At 35.6% G+C, this 24,820-nt stretch overlaps 1 non-coding gene and 4 pseudogenes across 5 annotated transcripts; 1 reads left to right on the forward strand and 4 right to left on the reverse strand.

The window, feature by feature from the left end:
- Positions 1-496: 496 nt before the first annotated feature.
- Positions 497-2,233, reverse strand: AT5G32626 (annotated as a pseudogene; the record flags this gene model as incomplete). Its single annotated transcript has 1 exon — positions 497-2,233.
- Positions 2,234-3,484: 1,251 nt separating this feature from the next.
- AT5G32628 lies at positions 3,485-4,687 on the reverse strand (annotated as a pseudogene; the record flags this gene model as incomplete). The annotated part of the gene is made up of 1 exon: positions 3,485-4,687.
- A 4,557-nt stretch (positions 4,688-9,244) lies between these two features.
- On the forward strand, positions 9,245-9,718 carry AT5G00515. Its single transcript, NR_144169.1, has 2 exons — positions 9,245-9,379; positions 9,551-9,718. It is a non-coding gene; the product is annotated as an uncharacterized misc_RNA (transcript).
- Positions 9,719-13,689: 3,971 nt separating this feature from the next.
- On the reverse strand, positions 13,690-18,220 carry AT5G32630 (annotated as a pseudogene; the record flags this gene model as incomplete). The annotated part of the gene is made up of 1 exon: positions 13,690-18,220.
- Positions 18,221-20,956: 2,736 nt separating this feature from the next.
- On the reverse strand, positions 20,957-24,487 carry AT5G32654 (annotated as a pseudogene; the record flags this gene model as incomplete). Its single annotated transcript has 1 exon — positions 20,957-24,487.
- Positions 24,488-24,820: the final 333 nt, after the last annotated feature.

Here is a 24,820-nt window from a genome sequence, read left to right on the forward strand (position 1 = left end):
AGTTCCTGAGATATTCGTCTTTATCCCAAGGGATTGGCCGTTTATAGCGTTTATTGACTTTATTAGTCTGTTCTTATTGCCTGCATAGTTAGATTCTATTAATGGGAATTAGTCTGGGCTAGCTTTGCTTGAGGATTTCTATCACGGGAGTGAATTGATCTGTTGTTAAACTTGTTGTCTAGGGATAGCTTGATTGCGCTTGTTAACCATTCGAATAGGCTAGGATACCACTCTATTTGATTACCCCATCCTTAGGAATTTCTCGTCTATCTGATTTCTCTGTTTTATCGTTATCGCTTAATCGTTCTCATTGCCTGTTTCTTAGTTTTTGCAATTACTCGACCAACTTACTCGGCCACACCCAGTGTCTGGCAACAGACTGTGCAGTCGAGTACAGTTGTCTCGTTTCCTATCTGTTACTCGACCACACCCAGTGTCTGGCAACAAACTGTGCAGTCGAGTATAGCTGGTTCATATCCTGTCTGTTACTCGACCTGTTACTCGACCACATCCTACTTCTGGCATCACCCTGTTGTGGTCGAGTGATTTTAGTAATTCTGTTATTGTTTCTGTTTCTGCATGTTCGCTTAGGACTGTTAGAAACCCCAAAACTGTTATTGCTTGGCTTGACTTAGTGACTTCTGATCACATCTCATCTGTTTGCATCACACTCATTTAGATTGACACCATAAGTACTACAACGACATGATAGTGTTATATGATTAATTGATTAAAAACCTATTATCAGTTAGCATCGAGATTACCAGGAAGAAAACCCTCTTGTCTCTTGATAGATTGCGTAGTTTGAGCTACCTGTACATCTAGCTTCTTCAAGTGAGAGCTCAGATTGTCGATCTTCCCATTAAGATCTATGTAGACAGCATCAAACTTGCCATTAAACTCCACAACGAGCTTTGGTTGGCTCTCTAGAATCTGCTTCAGCATCGATTCCATTCTTATCTCTTCTGAGGGTGGAGGGGGGGGGGGGCTTGGTAAGCTGAATTACCATAGGTCCTCTAGAAGTTGCTCTGAGGAAAAGTCTTATGGAAAGCAGGCTTTGAGTGTAGTTGGAGGAACTCTGATTCCCTGTAAACCTGTTGGGACTGAAGTTGCCCTGTGGCTGCCCAAACTTCCTGTAACCTTGTCCATCAATGTAGAAGACTCCTTCCTCTGACTCAGGCTCAGGCTCAATAGTCTCATCTTCAGCTGCAAAGTGGACATGCTTCTTCCCTGTAAGCAAGTTATGAACCGAATCCAGCTTAGCATTTACCTCTACCATCTGATTTCCTGAAATAGCTCCAGCAATCTTCTTCCTCTCAAAATTAGCATTTTTGGTACTGTTGCTGCAAGCGAGGTTCTCTATCAGGGATGTAGCATCAGCTGGGTAACGTGTGTTGAAGTTACCATTGCTCGCTGCATCTAGAGCCATCTGGTATCTCCAATCGACTCCTCTGAAGAAAGTACCTAGAAGTTGTACCTCACTGAAATCATGATGTGGGTAGTCCCGTTGGTACTCCTTCAAACGAATCCAAGCAGCCTTGAAAGCTTCAGCTGGACCTTGTGTGAAGGTAGACAACTTGTTTCTCAACTCCTCAGACTTAGCATCATCGTAGAAATTGTTCAAGAAGGCTATCTTGATGCTTCTCCAAGTCTTGAGGGAACCTGCTTTAAGTTGTTTAAGCCACGAAATTGCTTCCCCAACAAGTGAATAAGGGAAGAGCTTGCACAGTAGGTAGTGCTCTGAGACTCCATTACCCTTAATGCTCGTACAAGGTCCTCAAAGCGCTCTATATGGTCCATTGGCAGCTCATGAGATAAGCCATGGAAGGGATGCTGGCCAACTAAAGCAAAGTAGCCAGGCTTCAGCTCATAGTAGTTCTTCTGGAATGTTGGGGGTACAATCGTTGATCGATTAGCATATAATAGGTCAGGCCTGTTGAAATCCCCAAGAGTACGACGTGGTTCCGCAGCTGGAGGAATAGCTGCAGGAATCTGGTGTTGGTGTTGATCGACACGTCTGTTGTGTCGTTCGACACCGATTGCATCGTCATTCTGCTCCTGAGGGTGTCGATGGATACCTCTGTTGTGTCGATCGACAGCGAGCCCTGCTACATCTCTGGCAGCTATTTGTGCGTTGAGGCGCGCCTGATTCTCATCGACGTCCTCAGGTAGGATGAGTCCTTGATCATCCAATCTCTGATCAGCCTCATTGTAGGTTTGCCCATCCTCATCTCTCAAAACTCCTTATGCATCAGCTCTGATGACTCTGTCAGCCACTGCTAATTTCTGAGTTTTTCGGTTAGTGCGTTCAAGTTTTCCCAAGTCCAGAACAGACAAGTTGATAAGCTCCTTCTGTTTTTTTTCTCTTTGTTTGCCTAGGCATACACCTGAAACACAGAAAACAAGAAAACAAGAAACGCATGAGTAACAAAATAAAAGTAAAAACTAGACGAAATCTCTAAACAAAACTCAATGATGATTCCCAATAACTTCGGCAACGGCGCCAACTTTGATATGATTCAAATTACCTAGAACTACTCTCTCAAGTAAGAGATTAATTGTAGTATTTTAGGATCGAATTACGGAGTTATTTTTTTAAGCAGTGTGTTAAATGTCGAGATTAAGCTAGCAGGGTATGAGTGAAATAGTAAGTAAACAAAGTAAGAAAACAGCAGGATGATTGTCTTGTAAACGATTAAATAAAGAGTTAGGAACACGGCATTCTCAGGAAACTATTGGTTAGTAGATCTAATGAAAGCTAGGTTGTTATCGAACCATTCTCACACTCAAACTCTAATTATGGAATAACCGGTGGCGTTCCGCAAAACTCCCTATATCTATAGCTAAGAATAACCGGAGAAGCCGATAAATTATCAACCTATATATGCATTCTTAACGAGTTCGATTGTTCATCTTAGTAGATAGGCCGATTTTTATTACCCACCTATAAACCAGACTCATCAAATAATAGATTCAACTACAGATACCTATGGCGGGCATATCTATTGTCTGGATTCAAGATCTTGGTAATTATTCTAGATCTAGCATTAAGCATAATTAAAGATGAAGAATTTTACAAATAACCTAGCGAAGGGGCAATCTACTAAACCATATGAATCCCTAATGAGAAACCCTATTCCTAACAAGCAGATTACTCAGACATATTGAATGAAACAAGCAACATATTTGAGTGTGAAAGCATAAACACTGTAAATAGAGAAGGAAAAAGAAGGGATCTCTTCACTGTATTAAGAACATAATCAATATCTGAAAACACTCGATGAATAGCTTATGTCTCTCAGTAACAGGGTTTTGCAAAAATTTGATAAGAAGTTGAGAATAAAAACGGGATACAAAAACTTGATACATGAAAACCTAGGTCTAAACAATGTATATAAACCCTAAAAACGTCCAGAGACTAATAATGCAAATAGGAAAGTCTTCTGGGGCAAATCTCCTCTTCTGTAAACTCGAAAGCATTTAGGACTTTTGTTGGGCCAAAACTGGTGTCGATCGAGACCAACAGTGTGTCTATCGACACTCCTCGCTGATTCCTGAATCCAAAATCGTCCTTAGCTTCCTTTCCTTTAGCTCTTGCTCCAAAATGTCTCCTTATCTCCATTGTTGTCCCATTGCATAATATACCTGAAAAGACACTAAAAAGACTCGAGAAATAACATAAAGACTCAAAATCCTATACCTAAAACATAGACAAAATCAGTGAAAATTGGGTTATATAAGCAGCCCATTCCGTTTTTACTTTCTCTGCATCGTTTACACCTGAACCTCCACCATTCACAAACACAGCATGGTCAAAGACTCCACTACCTGTGCACTGAACAACTTTATCCGCACTGGTGCCTACCTTATCATTTAAACCCTGAAAACTCACGTTTTTGTTATTTTTCCCTTGTACCTTGCATCTACTCCACCCTTAGACATCAACTCTTAAGCATTTGAGCCACCATAATCATCCAACAGGAAATTACCCCAGAACTCTTTATCATATCTTCCACATGGCATAGTATCATCAGAAATATCTATCCCGTCTTCAGTTTCCTCTATATTGTTGTCCACAAAGAAGTCATCCACAAAGATGTCATCTTCATCATCAACAATAACATCTTCGTTAGATTCCAGCCCTTTCTTGCTATTTTTCCTTCTGCTTCGTGTAATGCATCCATGAATTCTTCATCTACAGGGATCACCAGAACATTAGGAGATTTTGAAACACCAGAAGATATATCCCAGAACCTGTGTCAGCATTTCTCGAACCACTAGCTGTATCATACAAACTTTCAACTTTCCGTTTTGCACTACCTCCGGGTGTTTCACAACTCAAATTTGGTGTATCAACCTTCTCTTCAAACGTCACAAACAAGTTAAGCCCCATGTTTTCTCTAAGGGTCTTTAGATAGTATTGAAGTCCAACCTCGCTTGTAACCAGAACCGGTGGAGTCTTATCCTTTGTTGCAAACATATTCTTATTCGGTACAGAGTAACTTAATAAAGGATCAACACCCTTGACGCCGAACTCTGGCAGAATTGCTTCGTTCAACGCAACCAATGTTATTCCCTCATGAATTGGTACAATCCTGGAGAAAAGTTGATTACATATCTCCAATTTCCACTCTCCATTCGAAGAACAAAACCACTCTCCACAAATAACCATGATATAGTCGTCCATCAAACCCTGGTCATATAAACAAAAAAAGAATTTGGTTAGATTCTTATTTCAGTAACAAAATAGAATGCACGACATTTCATTTTAATTTGATGATATCAGTTTTCAACAATCGTACCTCCTTCGACATGACAATTGGCCAAAGATAGAAGATTGAAACCCAGAATCTTATGTGTTTCAAGGGATCTCGTGTTTCAGTTTTTTGTTACTCGAAAAGCAAGGGAAGTTTAATTGTTTTATCTCAGCCGTTTAAACTGTTATATCCGACGATCCTCGTTCCACAATAACCGTTCATTGTAAACCGTAGACAAAAACCGTATTTTTTAACCAAATCCTAACGAAACCAAAAAACCGGTTTGGAATGATATCTGAATCGAATTTGAGGGGGTATATATGTCTTTTTTTACTCAAATTGCCTCAAATTTTATAAGTGTCTGTAGTGCATAATGTTTCTAGGAAAGTGCCTCATTGTGCTACATTCCCTAAACTTATTTCGTTGTCAAATAAATATATAAATTAATTTGGGTTGAAAAAAAATAGTATCTATTCAATGTTTTTAAATCCGACCCAGATAATGAACCGGACTTCTTTCTGGGTCACTCGGTCATCGGGTCAACCAGGTTGGACCACGGGTCAACTGATTAAAATTTATTTAATAAATTTAATATTAATAGATATTTTAGAGTTTTTAAAGTTCTTATAAATTTAAAATAATCCTATCATGTTTATAAAATATAAAATTAGATTATGTTTTAATAAAATATAAAATCATTTACACCAGAATAAAATAAATTAAATATATATATATATATACGATATCAAACAATAATAATATAATAATTAAATTTCTTAAATCCAACTAAATGTCTAATACTATAACAAATATAGTAGGAGATCACCAATGATGGAAATAAGCTTTTAAAACATCATGAATTTACACAACTAATACCGGGTGTCTCACTCACCATTCGATTCATTTTTTAAGGCGGCATTGTGAAGTTTTCATCAAAATCTAAAACATCAAATGAGTTTATGAACTGAAATGGTTTCTAAAAATGATTGAATAAATTCTAAAATCCCATATTTGATTCCAAAATAAAGATAATATTTTAAAACCCACACCCGACCGGTTCAACCGGTTCCATGGGTCATGGGTTAATGGTGAGTATTTGTGTATTTTTTCAGTTTTGAACTTGTCGGGTTTTAGCACTAAATTCAAACCGGAAAAATGTTCGTATCACGGTTCAAACAGTCGGACCGGGCGGTCCTGGTCGGGCGTAAAAACACTGGATCTATTAATTTTTTCGATTACCTCCTTTTGCCGTAACCGACCGTTAACGACTTTAACCAAATCGTCAAACGCTGTTAATTTTATTTACAAAAACCTAACTTATTTAATATTTGCCGAAATATACATGAACTTTTTTGTTGTCATAAAAATATACAAACTAACTTAACTTGGAAATACAAAACACGATCTATTTTTATTTTTTTATTTACCTAACCAAATTGTCAAATGTTGTTAATTTTATTTACAAATTATTCTTAAAAAATCTTTACTCTTAAAGCTATCTTCTAAAACCTTAAGTTCTTGTGTAATATCAACCAAAATCATGTTATTGATGAGTATGGTTTATCCTAAATTACTAATATTATTTTCAACATCTATCATATATCTAGATTTGATGTAAGCAACAATAAATTAAAAACAATTATCCCGTTTATTACCAAAGTTCTTCTTATTAATTTCTTCAATTTATAGTGGTTAATTTCTGAAATGGATATAATGTGTTATATTAAAAATATGATTCAAAATAGGTTCAATATCGATTATGGGTTTCTAAGGGGATAAAATCGGCTTTATAAGCATTAATATTTATCACGTGCAAAGAAAATAAAAAAAGTAATTGTATTTTTATTTGGTTAACCTTTTGATAACCATTACGACAAAGTAAGTGAAATTGGAAAAAAAACTAGGTCATGTTTTTTATTTAAACTTTAATCTAATTTGTATATATTTCTGACAGCAACAAAAAGTTCAGGTATTATTTTGGCAGATATTAAATAAGTCGTTGTTTTTTCAGGAATTTTCTATAAATAAAATTGAAAATGTTAAATATTTGGTTAACGCCGTTAACGGCCGTTACGGCGAAGAGAGGTAATCGGGAAAAAATAGTTGATTGTGTTTTTTTATTTTCAACCCAAATTAGTTTGTATATTTTTCTGACAACGATAAAAGTTTAGATAGTTTTCTGGCAGATTATAAATAGTTTAGGTTTTTCGAGAATTTTCCCATTTTATTTATTATGTACTAAGTTATGACTTACGAGATTTAGTTTATATTGCAATAATATGTTTTTTAAATTAAGTATTAAGTTATAATGATAAAAAATATAAATATTTGATACTATTTTTAAATTTTACCAAATGTTTACATTACATCGTAAATATTTATCAAAATTATTAAAAATGAATAAAAGGAAAAATATAAATTATATACATTTGAAAACATAATCTTGAAGTATTTTTTTAAGATAGTAAAACCATTATTAAGTGACCAAAAAAAATAGAACAACGAACAGTTATAACAAAATGATATGCGGTTCAAAGTTTTTGTTTAAGATAGTGACTAGAACTGTACTTTAGAAAATAAAATATATTCTTTGTTAAATCAATAATTCTAAGAACCTTTTTAATCTTACAATAATATATGTTTTAGTAACTTCTAAAATATTTGCAAATTATTTGTTGTAAAATTTGGATCCATTGAGCAACTAATATGTAGATAAAGATAATATATTAAAAGAAATATATGTAGAAAATACATGAGTGGTAAATGAACACATAAGGTAGAAATATATATATATATATATATATATATATATATGTCGAATATTTATAATAAAAATGTAACTCTCAGAAATATTTTTTCGGTATATTTAGAATGATAAAGCGATGCGACACTCAAATTATTTTCTAAGACAATGATTAACTATTCTCATTTCAAAAAACGTATTTGGACAAATCACAAACAACTATAGTTATGTCAGCAATTGTTAGGAAAAATAGGTAGAAAAACCTTCATCTTTCCTTAAAAACATATAAAATTCTCTACTTTTTTATGAGGTTTTAAACCCTCACATTTTTCATAAGTGGTAAAAAAAATTCCTAATATTAATAAACTGAACTAAATTTTTTGAAAAATGTTATATTAAAATAGCAAAAAAAAATAATTTAATCAATGTTTTTAAATTCGATCCGGATAGTGAACCGGACTTCTTTCTAGGTCACTGGTCATCGGGTCAACCAGATTGGACACAAGTCAACTGATTAAAATTTATTTAATAAATTTAATATTAATAAATATTTTAGAGTTTTTTGGAGTTCTTTTAAATTTAAAATAATCCTATCATGTTTATAAAATATAAAATCAGATTATGTTTTAATAAAATACCAAAATAAAATAAATTAAATATATATATATATATATATATATATATTATATCAAACAATAATAATAAAGTAATTAATTTTTTTAAATCTAACTAAATGTCTAAAACCGTAACAAATATAGTAGGAGATCACCAATGACAGAAATAAACTTTTAAAACATCGTGAATTTACACAACTAATATCGGGTGTCTCACTCACCATTCGATTCATTTGTTAAGGCGGCATTGTTAAGTCTTCATCAAAATCTAAAACATCAAATGAGTTTACGAACTGAAAAAATTTCTAAAAGTGATTGAATAAAGTCTTAAATCCCATATTTGATTCCAAAATAAAGAAAATATTTTAAAACCCACACTCGACCGGTTCAACCGGTTTACCGGGTTATGGGTTAATGGTGAGTATTTGTGGATTTTTTCGGTTTTGAACTTGTTGGGTTTTAGCACTAAATTAAAACAGAAAAATGTTCGGATCACGGTTCAACCGGTCGGACCGGACGGTCCTGGTCGGGCGTGAAAACATTGGTCGTAATCCAACCAAGTTCCCGGCTCACATAGTCTCTAAACTAAATAATCTCCAATCATATCTTCAAATTATGGCAACTAAACATTTTAGATTTAACCCGCAGAGATATACTAAATATTTTAGATTTTCAGCACAATAGGTTTCCTAATTTACATTAAAGAGTTTATTGCAAATTACATTTTTTCATAAATAAAATAAAATACATAAATTCAACATTCACTCCAACTAAAATATATGGAAATGTCTCATAACTATAAGATTTTATCCTTATTTGATTAAGTATCTTTGTATCATATTCTTTGTTTGTGAGAATATAAAAATTTCTGAAGATATCAAGTATTTGCTCTACACCAAAACCCTACACTTTCTCAAAACACTACAAATACAACCTTATTTGCAACATCTAATCTTACCAAGCACGATAAAAGGTCAATACTTGCTCCATTGTGTTAACATTAATTATTCCGTTTTCTTTGTTTCATCTCTCATATCATTTGTTTTTCTTTTTTTAGCTTAAAGTGTTGAGATCTCTACATTTGACAAAAGAAATATTGTTTTCCCGCTTGGTGAATGAAGATTCATTGAGACATTTGATCTCTACAAGAAGGTTTTCTAAACGGAACGGTGGTAGCAATGACCCTAAATATGATTTCAACTATTTATCCTTGCCTACGATTCAAATTTGTTTGAGTGGTGATCTTAATCCTCGCATGTTGATTGGTAAGTGTTTAAATTTAATTATGGTTATTATCGACATGAGTGTTAATATAAATTACTAGTTAAATTATACTATACACTAAATAATTTTGTTTCTAGTTTTAGATGTGCTTTGTAAAATCAACAAGATAATAATCCATTTGGTAATTTTTTTGTTGTTGTCGTCTTTGGTAGGTACCTAAAATAATGATGGTGAGGAAAATGAAGATGTGAACATTACGGAGAAGAAGTTCGACTCAAAGAACTTGTTTGGTGTTAAGGTCAAGATTGAGAAGGAGTAATTGGTGCTCTGTTTTGGAGTTGAAGTTTGGTATTTTAGGGTCAAACTTAATGTGCTCACCGAGATTATAGATTGTATTTATAAAAATAGATGCTAATCTCTAATATTTTCTTAATCATATCTTTGAGTTGACTCTATGTATAATACTTTAAATGAAGATATATACAACTAACCTTGGGATGATTTTAGAAGCTATTAAAGTAGACTTCCATCTTTGAAACTCATTAATAAAGAAATCTCCTCTACAAAGAGAAACACATTGATTAATGTAGAGCAAACTTAACAAAATGATTAAATGATATAAAGTCCTAAACCATTTTTGCAATCAATCAACTATATAAGATTTGCTTGGCAAGAATTTAATTAATCTTTGATTGTGTTTCACTAGAACATTGGACTATTTCAACACCAACCTCTTATTCACAGGCAATGAGTTTGATGATAAAAAAATAAATAACAATGAATTATCTACCTCTATGACTCCACATATTTTGATTGAGATTCGAAACGTTGTACTCATGGTGTCTTTGTTGGCCAATTGGATTTGTCATTTTTGCCAAGCATAGATTGAATCGGATTTTCTTAATTTCTCAATCACTCTACGACTCGACAGATTTTGATAATTGGAGACGAATTATTGTTGTCGGCTCTCTTTTTGCAATTAGACCTAAAGTTCTTTTCGAGTTACTCGCAAATTAGAACCTCTTTGCTGTAATTTGTCTGTTATCAAAATATGGTATATAAAATAAAATATGCTATAGAAAACTGAAAAGGAGAGGGGGTAGGTTGTATTGGACGAAGAAAGTTGAATTCTATTATTATTCATTTTGACTCCGTGTAGATTCTAATAGGAGAAAATCCGGCCTATGGCCAGTATACATCTCTTTACTATTATAATTAATTTTTTATTTTTGAATCGGCAATGCTAAAATATAAAATTATGTTGATTTTATAAAATATAAAATTTATATACTACCTAAGTTATGATAGCTAAAGAAACAAATTATGCTAAAATAATAATTTGTTTATAAAATTAATAATCAAATTGTTAGTTTGATTATTAATGAAATAAAGAAACAGGAATAGAAAGAGAGTTTATTAACCAAATAATCTACTCTGAATTTTCAGTCTTTCAATTTTTTCCAGTAATTGTTTCAGTTTGGTTTTGTTTTTTTTTCAAAAAACCTAAGTTTTGATAGCTAAAGATTTTTTAAGATTGGTTATTTTTTCAGTTTAGTTTTTAAAGATTTCTTTTGAATAATTATTGTTTTTCGTTTTTGTTTTTGTGTATCGTTTGATTAGGGTTATGTGTAGTAAACTAGATTTTGACCCGCGGTACACCGCGTGGCTAGTTTTTTTTACAAAATTTAAATATTGAGAGTATTTTGTATAGTTGAATAATAGATTTTGTTACTGGATTTAATTGTATAATATATGTTTTTTAATATGTTACGTGGAATTACGGTTGAAATTTATATTTTATTTTTAAAATATATATAATCTGTATTTTGTAAAATACAATTTTCTTTCTACTTGGAATGTAGACGAAATTGGAATGTTGAATAGCAAGTTATATATGTCGCCTTTATGATATTCTTATAAAATATAAGTTAACGTGTTTTATATTGAATTTTCGAATGTTGTAAGAATGTTTTTGTAAATAGTGGCTAAATTTTAAATATTTGGCAGACTAAAAACATTAGTAAAAAATATAGTTCAATATATTTTCTTTAAAATTTAGAGAAGATAGGTGTTTAAAAAGAAACAAATAAGTGATCTTAAGCCCAAAACAAATTAGTTATCTTAAGCCCAATAATAACACATCCCATATTTTTTGTTTTGATTATAAATGATACTCTTTTTTGGGCTGGAAGTAGGCCAAAAATGCACAAAAGTTAATCATTTGGCCCAAACGGAAAAAACCTTATCTTCCTGAAATTTGTTGTCTGTACGATTGAACGAATCTCATCTGAGATCCCAAAAAATCCGTCTTCTTCTCCGTTTCAATTCAAAAATTCCGTCAGACAATTCCGTTGAAATTAGCTGTTTTCTTCCTGCGAGTCTATATTAATACAAACGATCTTCATCATCCCACTCTTGATGTGCTCTCCCTGCAGCTGCACGAAGCCCGCCTCCTCAATCTGGTTAATATTAACTTCACTGAGTTTTTTTATTTGTTTGTATAAGATTATGTTCTGTTTAAGTAATTGTGTTTTGTTTCTTGGTTTTCAGTTAACCGTGCTCCTCTTCCAACAACAGCTCAGCCTAGTAGCGGTGGTTCTTTCTTAGCCAATATCGTTGCATCCATAACTGATGGTTTGTGCTTTCTATCTGTTTCTTTTGTTGATTTTCTTAAGCATTGCTGTTTCATAGATTAGTGGTTTGGTTGGATTTGGTTTCTTATGATGTGTTTGTTTTATTTGGAACAATAGGTCTGGCCTGGGGTAGTGGAACTGCATTTGAAAACAGGCTTGTAGATTCTGTGATGTGCCCATTATTCTTTAAGCACGAAACCGTTCTTTCTTCAAAACTGCATATATTCTATATGCTTCAGAATTCTATGTCAAAGCTGATGATGATATATACTTGAGGGCAGGTAATTTGATGCTTTTAAAGATATTTTGTTGTACTCAAAATCCTGTGTTCTCAGGAACTTTCTGTGTTTGATGAGAGACTGTTGTTTTGTTCACAGATCGTCAGTCAATGACATATGGCTAAATAGCGGGATCACTCGTAGACATATATTAGGTGCATGAAAGAGGTCCGGATTTCACAGATCCAAACCTTAAATGGTAAGGACAGAAACAACTTATAATGAGGACTTGGTAGAACACGTGAAATAGGGTTTGTGAATTGGGTGTTGATGTTCTCTTTGATAAATTGGGTGTTGAGTTAGTTTCGGTAAATCGCAAACTATACCAATTACGTTGATAAGGCAAATTGATATGTTTTTTGCCATAGACAAAGAAGCAAAGCTTAACAAACACCCAAGCTCTGATGCATCTGTTCTGTTATCTCCTTCTGTGCTTGAAAATGTCAACATTTCACTGAATCCTCCTCCTACGAAATAGGGAAACAAGATTGACATTTGAGTCTTGTGTCAAACCAAGTTTCGTCGTCTTTCTTTACATACATCAATTAATCTCACTTATTCACTATTTTCAGTTTAATTCAATACTAATCTTTGTTAACCTGTACATTAAACACAAACTATACAATCTCATAATATAGATTCCAATCATTTTTTTAATGCATTCAACATTGGTGATTAAAGAGGAGTTCAAGCTCTAACTTGAGGATTAACATGCGGTGATCATATGAACCATCTAATTAAAGAGCACAACCATATCATTATTTGATATGACAAAGATAAGTATATGTCTATTTTTAATTATCTCTATATACATAAGAACATATTTGAACTGAGCTTCCTTTTGAAGTAGTACTCATTTATAAGGGTTATTATTGATAAGCATTTCACGATTATATGTTCATGTAAGATACGGTTTGTTTTTGGAAATTGCAGCAAGAACAGGAGATGGCTATTGCATCTAACGCAAGAGGATTGATGATGGGAGATAATGATGGGCAGTTGAGAGATAGAGTGCAGCCGAATTCGCAATCAAGCCGTTGTTGTCTCTGGTTAGTATTCCTACACAATCTCTGTAGCTACATTTAGATTAATAATTGAATGTTTGAAAAAGTAATTGTATTGCTCAGTTTCTGAACTAATTAAATTTGTGTTTAAACAAAATGCTGAAGCTCAAACTGAGACGATAACATGCATTGAAATACAAAGAGTCGTTTTTGAATATAGAATGAAATGGTGCTTCTTTGATGTGCTTCGATTGAAATTGAGTTCATGTGAAGTACGTGCATTTTAAATTAGAAAAGTAATAGAGATATTAGTTTCTATGTGGGGGTTATTCAAACCGTAATTTAAAATATTGTGTTTAAAGCGTGTAATAGAAAGTTAACTTACCCAAGTTTGGTGTCACATAGATTGAGTAAATGATACTCAGTCTATGTTTTGGAAAAGCTCCTTGAAAACAACGTTTGTTGTTTGCTTTTGAATGTCTCCGTCTTTGTCTAGTATTAGGATCTTCAACCCCGATTTTGAGGTAACCCTAGACAAAGCAACATACAGTTGGCCATGAGAGAATACGAGTTTAGGCAAGTAGAGTCCAGCTTGCTCGAGTGATTGACCTTGACTCTTGTTGATGGTCATAGCAAAAGCATCTGACAGTGGAAACTGTCTTCTTCGCATCTTGAATGGGAGCTTCGTATCTGAAGGTGTAAGGTTAATTAGAGGAATCAAGATGATATCACCAATTATATCTCCAGTTATTACTTTGGCTTGAACAACTTGTTTGGCAATTTGTGTAATATGTAGCCTAGTCCCATTACAAAGGCCTCATTTTGCATCAAGATTCCTAAGCAACATAACATGAGCACCAACCTTCAACTGTAAAGCATGGTGAGGCGAACCTGTCAGCTTTATACTGTTCAAAAATCTGGAGTAATTATAGGATTGCCGAGTGAGTTTGAATCTGTTGGATCTATGCTATCAGCACTTAAATATATTCGTTCTTCACCTACACAAAAACAATAATAACTTGTAATTAGCTTTCTCCGCTAAAGTCTCCATCTGATTTACACCAAATAAATATAAGTTAGGAGGGTGACTTACTTTCCATATGTTCCAGCATATACTGGTTTATAGTATTGACGTCTTCATTGGTTGGTGCTAAAATATTTCTCCTCTGAAAAAACTTAGGATCATTTATCATATGCATCTCTGACGGATCCCCATATATTTCCTTACTGGTTGCTTCAATTGGGTTTCCTGCTTCTGTAATCAACAATTCCTCTGGAATATCAATAAGTGCCTCTCCATCATTAGGCTCATTAATCCTACCATCACCAACAACCAATAACCAATCATAAAACAGTTGTATATCTTTAGCTTCCTCAACACTTAAACCGCCTGAAAGGAGTCGCATGTTCTTTGTTAATTTGAGAACCTTGCAGTGGTCCCAAATGTATGAAGCATTGAGTGAAGACATCACAATCTATGCCCTCCCAGTGCCATTAATAACCGGAAGTACTTGTATAAAATCACCGCAAAAAATAACTACTTTTCCACCAAAAACTTTGTTGTCTTTCTTGTTGAGTATATCGCAGAAGGTTTTATCTAAAGACTCAAAACAGAACTTGCTCATCATTGGCGCTTCATCCCAGATAATAAGAGATGCTTCTTTAATCAAATTAGCAAGATCAATTTTAGGTGTTATCTTGCAAACCAAAAACTCGTCAAGATTCTAAGGGATCACAAACCTTGAATGTGATGTCCTACCACCTTCTAACTACAAAGACGCAATGCCACTGGAGGCGACATTAAGCACAATCTGTCCTCTACATCTGAAAGCAGCTGCTAATGTCTTCCACATAGAAGTTTTCTCAGTCCCTCCAAAACCATAAACAAAAAAACACCTCCCAAATCATTGAAAATAGCTCCGGTGATCTCATCATATATGCCTCTGTGCTCCGTATTGAGCATTTGAAACCACTCGTCATGCTTTTCTTTCAAGTTGGAATCTATGTTATATCTCAGCTCATCAACAACTAAACGGTTGGAGTTATCAATACTTTCTCTAGAAGGCTGCATAAAATCCTGAATATCTTTGAGTGTTGCACCGTTAAATAACATAATCTTCTCAATTTCTTGCAGAGTGTAGTTCCTTATTTCAGCCACTGTAAGTTTTAGTTCTGCACGTGGTCATCAAAAATGAAATTGATAAGCATTGTTAGATTTTGAAAAAAACGAAATAATGAAGACGATTTACTATTAAGTGCAATGATTCAGATTTTTTTTTAAAAATAGAATACCTGGATTCTTATATTCTTCTCTTTTCTTGTTCTCAATATCCTCTGCCAAAAGGTGTTATGTTTCTGACCATACATACTTCAATCTTGCTAGAGAGTCTGATAGAAGCAACATAGCAAAAAAAATTCTCAAGTAATCTTCAAAACAGAACTCACTGGCTTCAAGTAGACCATCTATATTAACTTGATCATCATCCAAAATTCCTCTTGCAAAACATGCTTCTTTGAATGATGGATATAAGACACCATTAAATGTTTTGATGTCTTCACAACTCATAGGACCTCTGACTATGTTAAGAAGCACTTGAAGATAGTATTCATCTTCCATTTTCCTAGCCCCGTAGTTAATACGTCCCAAAGAAAATCCTCTACTTTTCTAAACCCACTACTTATTCTTTCCATCCCAAGTAAAATAGGAAAGGATTTGAGAATATAGAAGTTCTCTAGCACGTTTACCATTTTTTCCAACATCATTATTCCTATTCAAAGTCAACCAAGCCATGAACATTGAATCTTCATTGCTTATCCGTTCGAGGACATCTTCAATAATAGCGTTTGGATCAAAGTAAGCAGGTTGCTTCCATTCACAATGGAAAGATAGTCTTGAACTGCTGTAGATCGATGCTGAAGTGGAAATTTGTAAATCCTCCAAACAGCTTCCGAGGCAGATGCGTACCTAAACATATGGAAATTATCTGTAAATCTCACATTAAAATCAATGCTTATTTATGAAACGGGAGAAGGTTTAAACAATTACCTGCAGTCAAACCAATCTTTGATTTCATCCTTCTTTTTCTCAGTAGAATTTGGAGGTTCTCCAAGGGTTGCAGCCTTTTGTTTTATCCTGTTTGACTGGCTCAACAATAAATACAACACGATCCGAGCCTTTGTTGATATACTTAAATAAGTATTTGATAGAACCACTTTGGTTACACCATTCAACATTGATATGAGCTTGATATCGAAGTGAAAGCTTCTGATTATAAGGGACAACATAACTATTATCACATTTAAAACCACCCTTCTCAATATAGTCGTCTATCATCCTCCTTCGATAGATGGGATGACCATCCTTACCACTTTGATAATATCTTGATGTTTCTATGGGTATTGTTTAGAACATTTACCTTCAACCATACATGGGGAATTCATATTTGCAGCACCACAAGGCCCATGAATCATTGAATTCTTGATTACTTCATAAAACTCGGGTTCTTTATCTTTATCTGGGATCTCTGCAGAAATAAGCTTATCGATATCGTCAGTTGTTGGAAGCTTACTTTTAGCATCCATGAATAAGAGGGTAGGAGCATGGAGCAGTCCTCTTTTCTGAAACTCAACGGTATGCATAGCTGGATTGAAACAAAAGTAAAAAAAAAATAGATTAATTCATGGATAAATAAAAACGTTTATTAAGTATTAAGCGAATATAGAATAAATCTTATAGGCAACAGTCTTTCCCAGCATTCCCATCTGTCAAATCTTTCATCAGAGAATCAAGCTTTATTTTGAAAATCCTTGCAACAATATCTGGTCTATCATCAACAGAAAGACCTATTGCTTGGCAATACCTATTTATCCCAGGCCACTTCGGATTACATGTAAAAGTTATGAAAAGGTCTGGAAAACCGTAATGCTCGCAGATGGCCATTGCATCGTAGTAGCTCTGCACCATATAGCGTGGTCCTCCAGTGAAGGAAGTTGGAATTAGAACCTTGTTACCTTCTTCATTTATAGAGGTAGTTCCAGCTTCAGAGGCCTTTTTCAAACTGCTGTAGTTCTCACATCGTAACTTAGATTGATTAAACATGATATAAGAAACGCAGTTAGATTCAATAGTTGTATAAGCATCACAGAGAAATTGTTGAAACAACCTCTTTGAGCGTGTCAAGGTTTTGCACTCGTTTGGCCTCTCTTGTATCCTGAATGCAAACCATTGACGCATGCTTATACACTTTTTTTTTCTTCTTGGATGAAATTGGCAAGCATTTCTCTAAATCAGGAGTGAAACCATCTTTGCCATAGCACAAAATAAGAGAAAATTGCAATGCCAAATAGGAGATATGAATCTGACTTATCCGCTTTAGATGACCTGTAGTCTTTTCTTCAAGGACTATATATATCTCGGTCGTACATCTTCGGGTCAAAACCTCCAGGTATCAAAGCGGCAACCTTAGATGATGTAGGCATATTGTATGTCCTCCTATCAACACCCTTTCGATATGCAACAATCCGCATGTGAAATAGTTCATCATTATCAGCTTGAATTCTCTCTCTAGATTGTTTGAATTTTTCAACATAAGGGTTGACTTTGTTTAGCATTTCAATTAGGGCTTCAATAACTTCTTTCTTTAGCTTCTGCTTTGCCACTGTATTCTGACCACCTTTTCCCTTGCTACAAAATACAGAAAACGTGAGAGGCAATGTTAATATTGTTAAAGATTTGAGCGGCTGTAGGAAAAAAAAATAGTAGACGAAAATGATTACTTGGTGACAGTAGCTCTATTTTCAACTTTGTTTTCTGTATCAACTATGTAAAGTTGTGAATACTTAGCATAATCACCAGGTTTAGGCTTCAAGCTCCCAATCAAGTGGTAGTTTCCTTCTTGTAGTCGAAACATGTTTGGTCCTTTACCTTTTGGCATAGAGTTATCAACTCTTCCACCAAGGGAAATCATTGCAAAAATCATATTGTAGATTCAGATGTTGTCTCTTAAATTTCTGCTTAGTACATCATCACCTGTAAGAAGCTTCTTTATAAGCGCACGCGAATCTTTAAGAAGTGGTAGCTTAACACTTCCTTGTCAACAACATAGTGTATACGTAGGAGGTTTGTTTTTCTGCTTCTTATTTATACGCTCGGCAAACCACATCAACGCCCCACAATAGTTGCACTTGTATGTTGCATCACCATGATCAAGGTAAGCTTGTCATGTAAATAGAAAATCATTAGGGAAACAAAAGTAACTCTAAAATATTATACATACTGGTTATACTGTAAAGTCCGCATTATACTTGATTTATTTGTATTCCCAGCCAAACAGGTTGTATCTTTATTCAATCGTGGCCTTCCTCTTTTCTTTGGCTGCGGCAAATTCTGATTTTCTGCTGCTTTTGCAATAGTTTTTCTTTAGAATTTTGTCAAGAGTATCCATGAATTTATCATGTTTTGCACGTCTGGTGATATGGGGTGTTGTAGGTTCTGTTTGGTTTGCATTGTTCTCGCAGTTGTCAAATTCTAATGATGGGTCAGCAAATGGAATAGAAAATGTAGATTCATCATCAATGTCATCTTCAGTTGAACTGAGATAGTAGTGTTGGTCCTCATCTGTTGCATTGTTTGATGAACTATCATAGTCGAAATGAGGCATAAATTCAACAACTTGATTTCCGTTTCATTTAGATTTAGATGAGATGGATTCGTCGAAATTTTCTTAAATTTGCATATTTTTGGTAATTACTATTATGTGAAATAAATCAATTTGAAATGGTTTTATAAATATATTTGGTTGGGTTTGGACTATTTTTTTAAGCCCAAAAGGATTTCGTTAGGCCCAAAAACAATTTCGAATAATAGTCGTTTGTTAAGAAATATATTGTTGAAAAAAAACAATTATTAAATGTCAGTGGCAGCCACTGTAAATAAGTCCCAACTTCAGGATTTATTTCACAAAGTGGTTGCAAAAATGTATATGTATGTATATTTCTGATATGGTTCAAATTACGTAGAACTACTCTCTCAAATAAGAGATCAATTGCAGTATTTTAGGATCGAATTCACGGAGTTCTTTTGTTCAAACAGTGAATTAAATGTCGAGATTAAGCTAGCAGGGTATGAGTGAAATAGTAAGAAAACAACAAGATGATTGTGTTGTGAACGATTTAATAAAGAGGTAGGAACAGGGTATCCTCAGGAAACTATTGGTTAGTAGATCTAATGAAAGATAGGTTGTTATCGAACCATTCTTAAACTCAAACTCTAATTATGGAATAACCGGTGAGCGTGCCGCAAAACTCCCAATATCTATAGCTAATAATAACCGGAGAAGCCGAGAAACTATCAACCTAAATATGCATTATTAACGAGTTCAATTGTTCATCTTAGTAGATAGGCCGATTCTTATTACACACCTATAAACCAGACTCATCAAATAATAGATCCAACTACAGATACCTATGGCGGACATATCTATTGTCTCGATTCAAAATCTAGTTAATTACTCTAGATCTAGCATTGGGCATAATTAAAGATGAAGAATTCTACAGATAACCTAGCAAAGGGGGCAATCTACTAAACCATATGAATCCCTAACGAGAAACCCTATTTCTAACAAGCAGACTACTCAGACATATTAAATGAAACAAACAACATAATTGAGATAGAAAGCATAAACACAACAATAGAGATAAGAGTTAGAAAAGATCTCTTCACTGTATTAAGAACTGGAATGAATCTCTCAAGAATAATGGATGAATAGCTTCTGTCTTTCACGATAGGGTTTGTAAAGAACTTGATAAAAGACTTGATTAAAGAAACATATGTCTAAAAACAATATATAAAACCCTAAAAACGTCGAGGGACTAATAATGCAAATAGGAAAGTTTTCTGGGGCAAATTTCCTCTTCTGTAAAACTTGAAAGCGTCATGGACTTTTGCTGGGCTGAAACTGGTGTCGATCGACACCAAGAGTGTGTCGATCGACACTCCTCGCTGATTCCTGAACCAAAATCGTCCTTAGCTTCCTTTTCCTTAGCTTTTGCTCCAAAATGTCTCCTTATATTCATTGTTGTCCCATTGCATAGAATACATGAAAAGACACTAAAAAGACTCGAGAAATAACATAAAGACTCAAAATCCTATACCTAAAACATAGATAAAATCGGTGAAAATCGGGTTATATCAACTCCCCCAGACTTAGCTTTTGCTTGCCATCAAGCAAAACACAAAAGTCAAACCCGTGGAAGAGGTTTTGAAAACATTCTTTAGCCTATTGCCATGATCATTCAAACTAAGTCCATATGCCTAACAAGTCTAATCAAGTCCTAACCAGCATGTACTTCTCTGTAAGCTTACACAACATTCTAGATTCCATGGCTAAGTTCCACAAATATACCCGCCAGGCTTTCATCGGTGTTCTTTCTCTCCCCAGACTTATTCTTTTTAGAGAGTAAACAAAGGGGAACTCGCATACTGGATCGACACCCTCGGCATTTTTCCAACCTTTGTAATTGATCATTCAAATAATGTATAATAATAGGGTCATAGGAAACATTCCTACCCCTATACACTATCTGAATGTCGTCTCAATCTCGCATTATATTTTTCTTTTTATAAGGGGAGAGGAACATATTCTTTTTATCACATTGGTCTCAATATCATGTATGAACAAGGAGTCAAGATCTATGAATACTAACCGCTTGAAGAGGTAAAACGAAAAACAGTGAGATTAGCTCCAGCCTTAGTGGTTGAGTTGGAAACTAGGATATCCTCAAGTCTGTTGCTTTGCCATCTAGATTTTCCAATAGTCGGATTGACTCGAACCTGCAGCACTCATCAATCGCGCAATAAACAAGAGAAATATAGATCATGATTCCTAACTAAACTAAACAAAATATTTTTTTTTTTTTTTTTTGAGAAAAGGAAATAAAAGAAATAACAAAATGAACTACAAAACGAAAAATGATAAGAAACAAAAATAAAGGCAATATTAGTATGACCCTCCCACAGACTTAAACGACACTGTCCCCAGTGGCATTCAAATCCAGAGCAAGCGGGGAAGATAAATCAAAAATAAAAGGAAATAAAAGAAAGGGAAAAGAAAAATCAAACTAGTGGGTTGCCTCCCACTAAGCGCTCGTTTTGAGTCAATAGCTTGACTTGGCGGAGTTCAAGATGAGGTTTGCTGCTAACTCCTCGCCTTCCAAGGTGGTGTGTAAACGGATCTGGTTGGGCAAGCTGCATGTGTCGATCGACACTCATCTCGTCACCTGCAAGAACAACAGGAGAAATAAGCTTTCGAGGAACTCTAGGCTTGTTATCTTGTGAAGCAATCTTCGAATAATCTAAAAAATTAATCAAAGGTAAAGGAGGAGAAGAGAGAGAAGAGAACTTATCACATAAGTCTTCAAGTGGTGTGGGCTGAAGAGAATGTGCAGAATGCTCTGTATGTGAAACCCGAGGGTGTCGAACGACAGGGGTAGTGGTGTCGATCGACACCGTTGCTCTCCAACTCTCATTGGCGAGCTGAGCGGGTTGGAGCATTTTTTTTGGCTCTGTGGTGGGATTCTGATCAGTCTGGGGAGGTGTGTTTATGCTGGAAGCAATGCAACTAATAGGCTTAGTAAGCTCTGAACCATCCATGCCAAACTCCATCTCCAAATCACAAACCTTGAGAGAGATTCTCTCTCTCTTCACATCAAACCTAGCACCAGCCATAGCTAGGAATGCTCTTCCAAGGATAAGAGGATTCTTGGGTTCCTTCTCATAGTCCAGGACCACGAAATAAGCAGGGATTATGGAGTTACCAACCTTAACAGGAACATCCTCAAGGAATCCTTCAGGGATTCGCTTGGAACGATCCGCGAAGAAAAGAGTGATGCGAGTAGGCCTGTAGTGAGTCATGCCTAGTCTCTCAGCAACAGACTTAGGCATGAGGTTGATGCTTGATCCCAGATCACATAAAGAGCGGCTGAATCTGCTTGTGGAGATAGAGCAATCAAGAACAAAGCTACCTGGATCTGGAAGCTTCATAGTTGTTAGACCGGGAGTAATGGTGCGGTTGTACTCAGCTATGTCTACTCTCTGTGCCTTCTCCTTCTTGGCCTTAGGCAGTATGATTGCACTAATGTCTCTGGTAAGTAGCTTAGCTTCATCTGAGCTAATTCCATTGTCAACAACTTGCTTGACATACATGTTGAGTGAGGCAGAAAATGTTTCAGAAGCATCCTTAGGAAGAGTATGGAGGATCTTCTCCATTATGGTTGTGCACTTGGCAAGCATGAATCTCCTCCCTAGAACGACGCTTCCTCGGATAAGGGATAGGAGGAGTGTAAACAAGCTCGTGTTGCATAGGTATTTGCACCTCACAAGGTGCAGTCCGGATCCAGTGTCGATCGACACTAGAGGGGTATCGATCGACACCGTCATATTGAGTCGTCTCTGAGAAAAGAGTCCCGTATGGTGTCGATCGACACTGGAGGGTGTCGGTCGACACCATCCCTGCAACTACGAGCTCCAACTCGTCTTTAGTGTCGAATTGCTCCCACACATCATCTCTTTCTCTGATCAAGATGGCATTGCAGCTCTTCTTTGGGTTAGCATCAGGATTACCAGGAACAAAACCCTCTTGTCCCTTGATTGATTGTGCAGTTTGAGCTACATGTACATCTAGCTTCTTCAAGTGAGAGCTCAGATTGTCGATCTTCCCATTAAGATCTATGTAGACAGCATCAAACTTTCCATTAAACTCCATAACAAGCTTTGTTTGGCTTTCCAGAATCTGTGCAAGCATCGATTCCATTCTTGTCTCTTCTGAGGATGGAGGGGGGCTTGGTAAGTTGAATTACCATAGGTCCTCTGAAAGCTGATTTGAGGAAAGGTCTCTAGAAAGCTGGCTTTGGAGTGTAGTTGGAGGAACCCTGGTTCCCTGTAAACCCGTTGCCACTAAAGTTGCCCAGTGGCTTTCCAAACTTCCTGTATCCCTGACCATCTATGTAGAAGACTCCTTCCTCTGACTCAGACTCAGGCTCAATAGTCTCTAACTCATCTGCAAAGTGGACATGCTTCTTCCCTGTGAGCAAGTTATGAACCGAATCCAGCTTAGCATTCACCTATGCCATCTGATTTCCTGAAATAGCTCCAGCAATCTTCTTCCTCTCAAAATAAGCATTCTTGGTACTGTTGCTACAAGTGAGGTTCTCAATCAGGGTTGTAGCATCAGCTGGATAACGTGTGTTGAAGTTACCATTGCTCGCTGCATCTAGAGCCATCTGGTATCTCCAATCAACTCCGCTGAAGAAGGTACCTAGAAGTTGTACCTCATTGAAACCATGATGTGGGCAATCTTGATGGTACTCTTTGAAACGAACCCAAGCAGCCTTGAAAGCTTCAGTTGGACCTTGTGTGAAGGTAGACAGCTTGTGTCTCAACTCCTCAGACTTAGCATCATCGTAGAAATTGTTCAAGAAGGCTATCTTGATGCTTCTCCAAGTCTTGAGGGAACCTGCTTTAAGTTGTTTCAGCCAAGAAGCTGCTTCCCCAGCAAGTGAATAAGGGAAGAGCTTGCAGAGTAGATAGTCCTCTGAGACTCCATTAGCTTTGATGCTCAGAACAAGGTCCTCAAATCGCTCGATATGATTCATTGGCTGCTCATGAGATAAGCCATGGAAAGGATGCTGGCCAACTAAAGCAAAGTAGCCAGGCTTCAGCTCATAGTCGGTCCTCTGGAATGGTGGGGGTACAATCGTTTATCGATTAGCATAGAACAGGTCAGGTCTGTTGAAATCCCCAAGAGTACGACGTGGTTGCAGTTGGAGGAATAGCCGCAGGAATCTGGTGTTGGTGTCAATTGACACCTCTGTTGTCTCGTTCGACACCGATTGCATCTGCGTGCTGCTCCTGAGGGTGTCGATCGACACTTAGTTGGTGTCGCTCGACACCGAGCCCTGCTGCATCTCTAGCAGCTAACTACACATTGAGGCGCGCTTGATCCTCATTGGCGTCCTCAGGTAGGATGAGTCCATGATCATCCAATCTCTAACCAGCCTCATTGTAGGCTTACCCATCCTCATCTCTCAAAACTCCTTCTGCATCAGCTCTGGTGACTCTGTCAGCCATTGCTAATTGCTGAGTTTTTTGGTTGGTGCGTTCAAGTTTTCCTAAGTTCAGAACAGACAAGTTGATAAACTCCTTCTGTTTTGTGCTCTTTGTTTGCCTAGGCATACACCTGAAACACATAAAAGAAGAAAACAAGAAACGCGTGAGTAACAAAATAGAAGTAAAAACTAGACGATATCTCTAAACAAAACTCAATGATGATTCCCAATAACTTCGGCAACGGCGCCAAATTTGATATGATTCAAATTACCTAGAACTACTCTCTCAAGTAAGAGATCAATTGCAGTATTTTAGGATCGAATTACGGAGTTATTTTTTTAAACAGTGTGTTAAATGTCGAGATTAAGCTAGTAGGGTATGAGTGAAATAGTAAGTAAACAAAGTAAGAAAACAGCAGGATGATCGAATTACAATTTGAAATGGTTTTATAAATATATTTGGT

Source organism: Arabidopsis thaliana, chromosome 5 (assembly GCF_000001735.4).
Source record: "Arabidopsis thaliana chromosome 5, partial sequence".
NCBI classification, from domain to species: Eukaryota; Viridiplantae; Streptophyta; class Magnoliopsida; order Brassicales; family Brassicaceae; genus Arabidopsis; species Arabidopsis thaliana.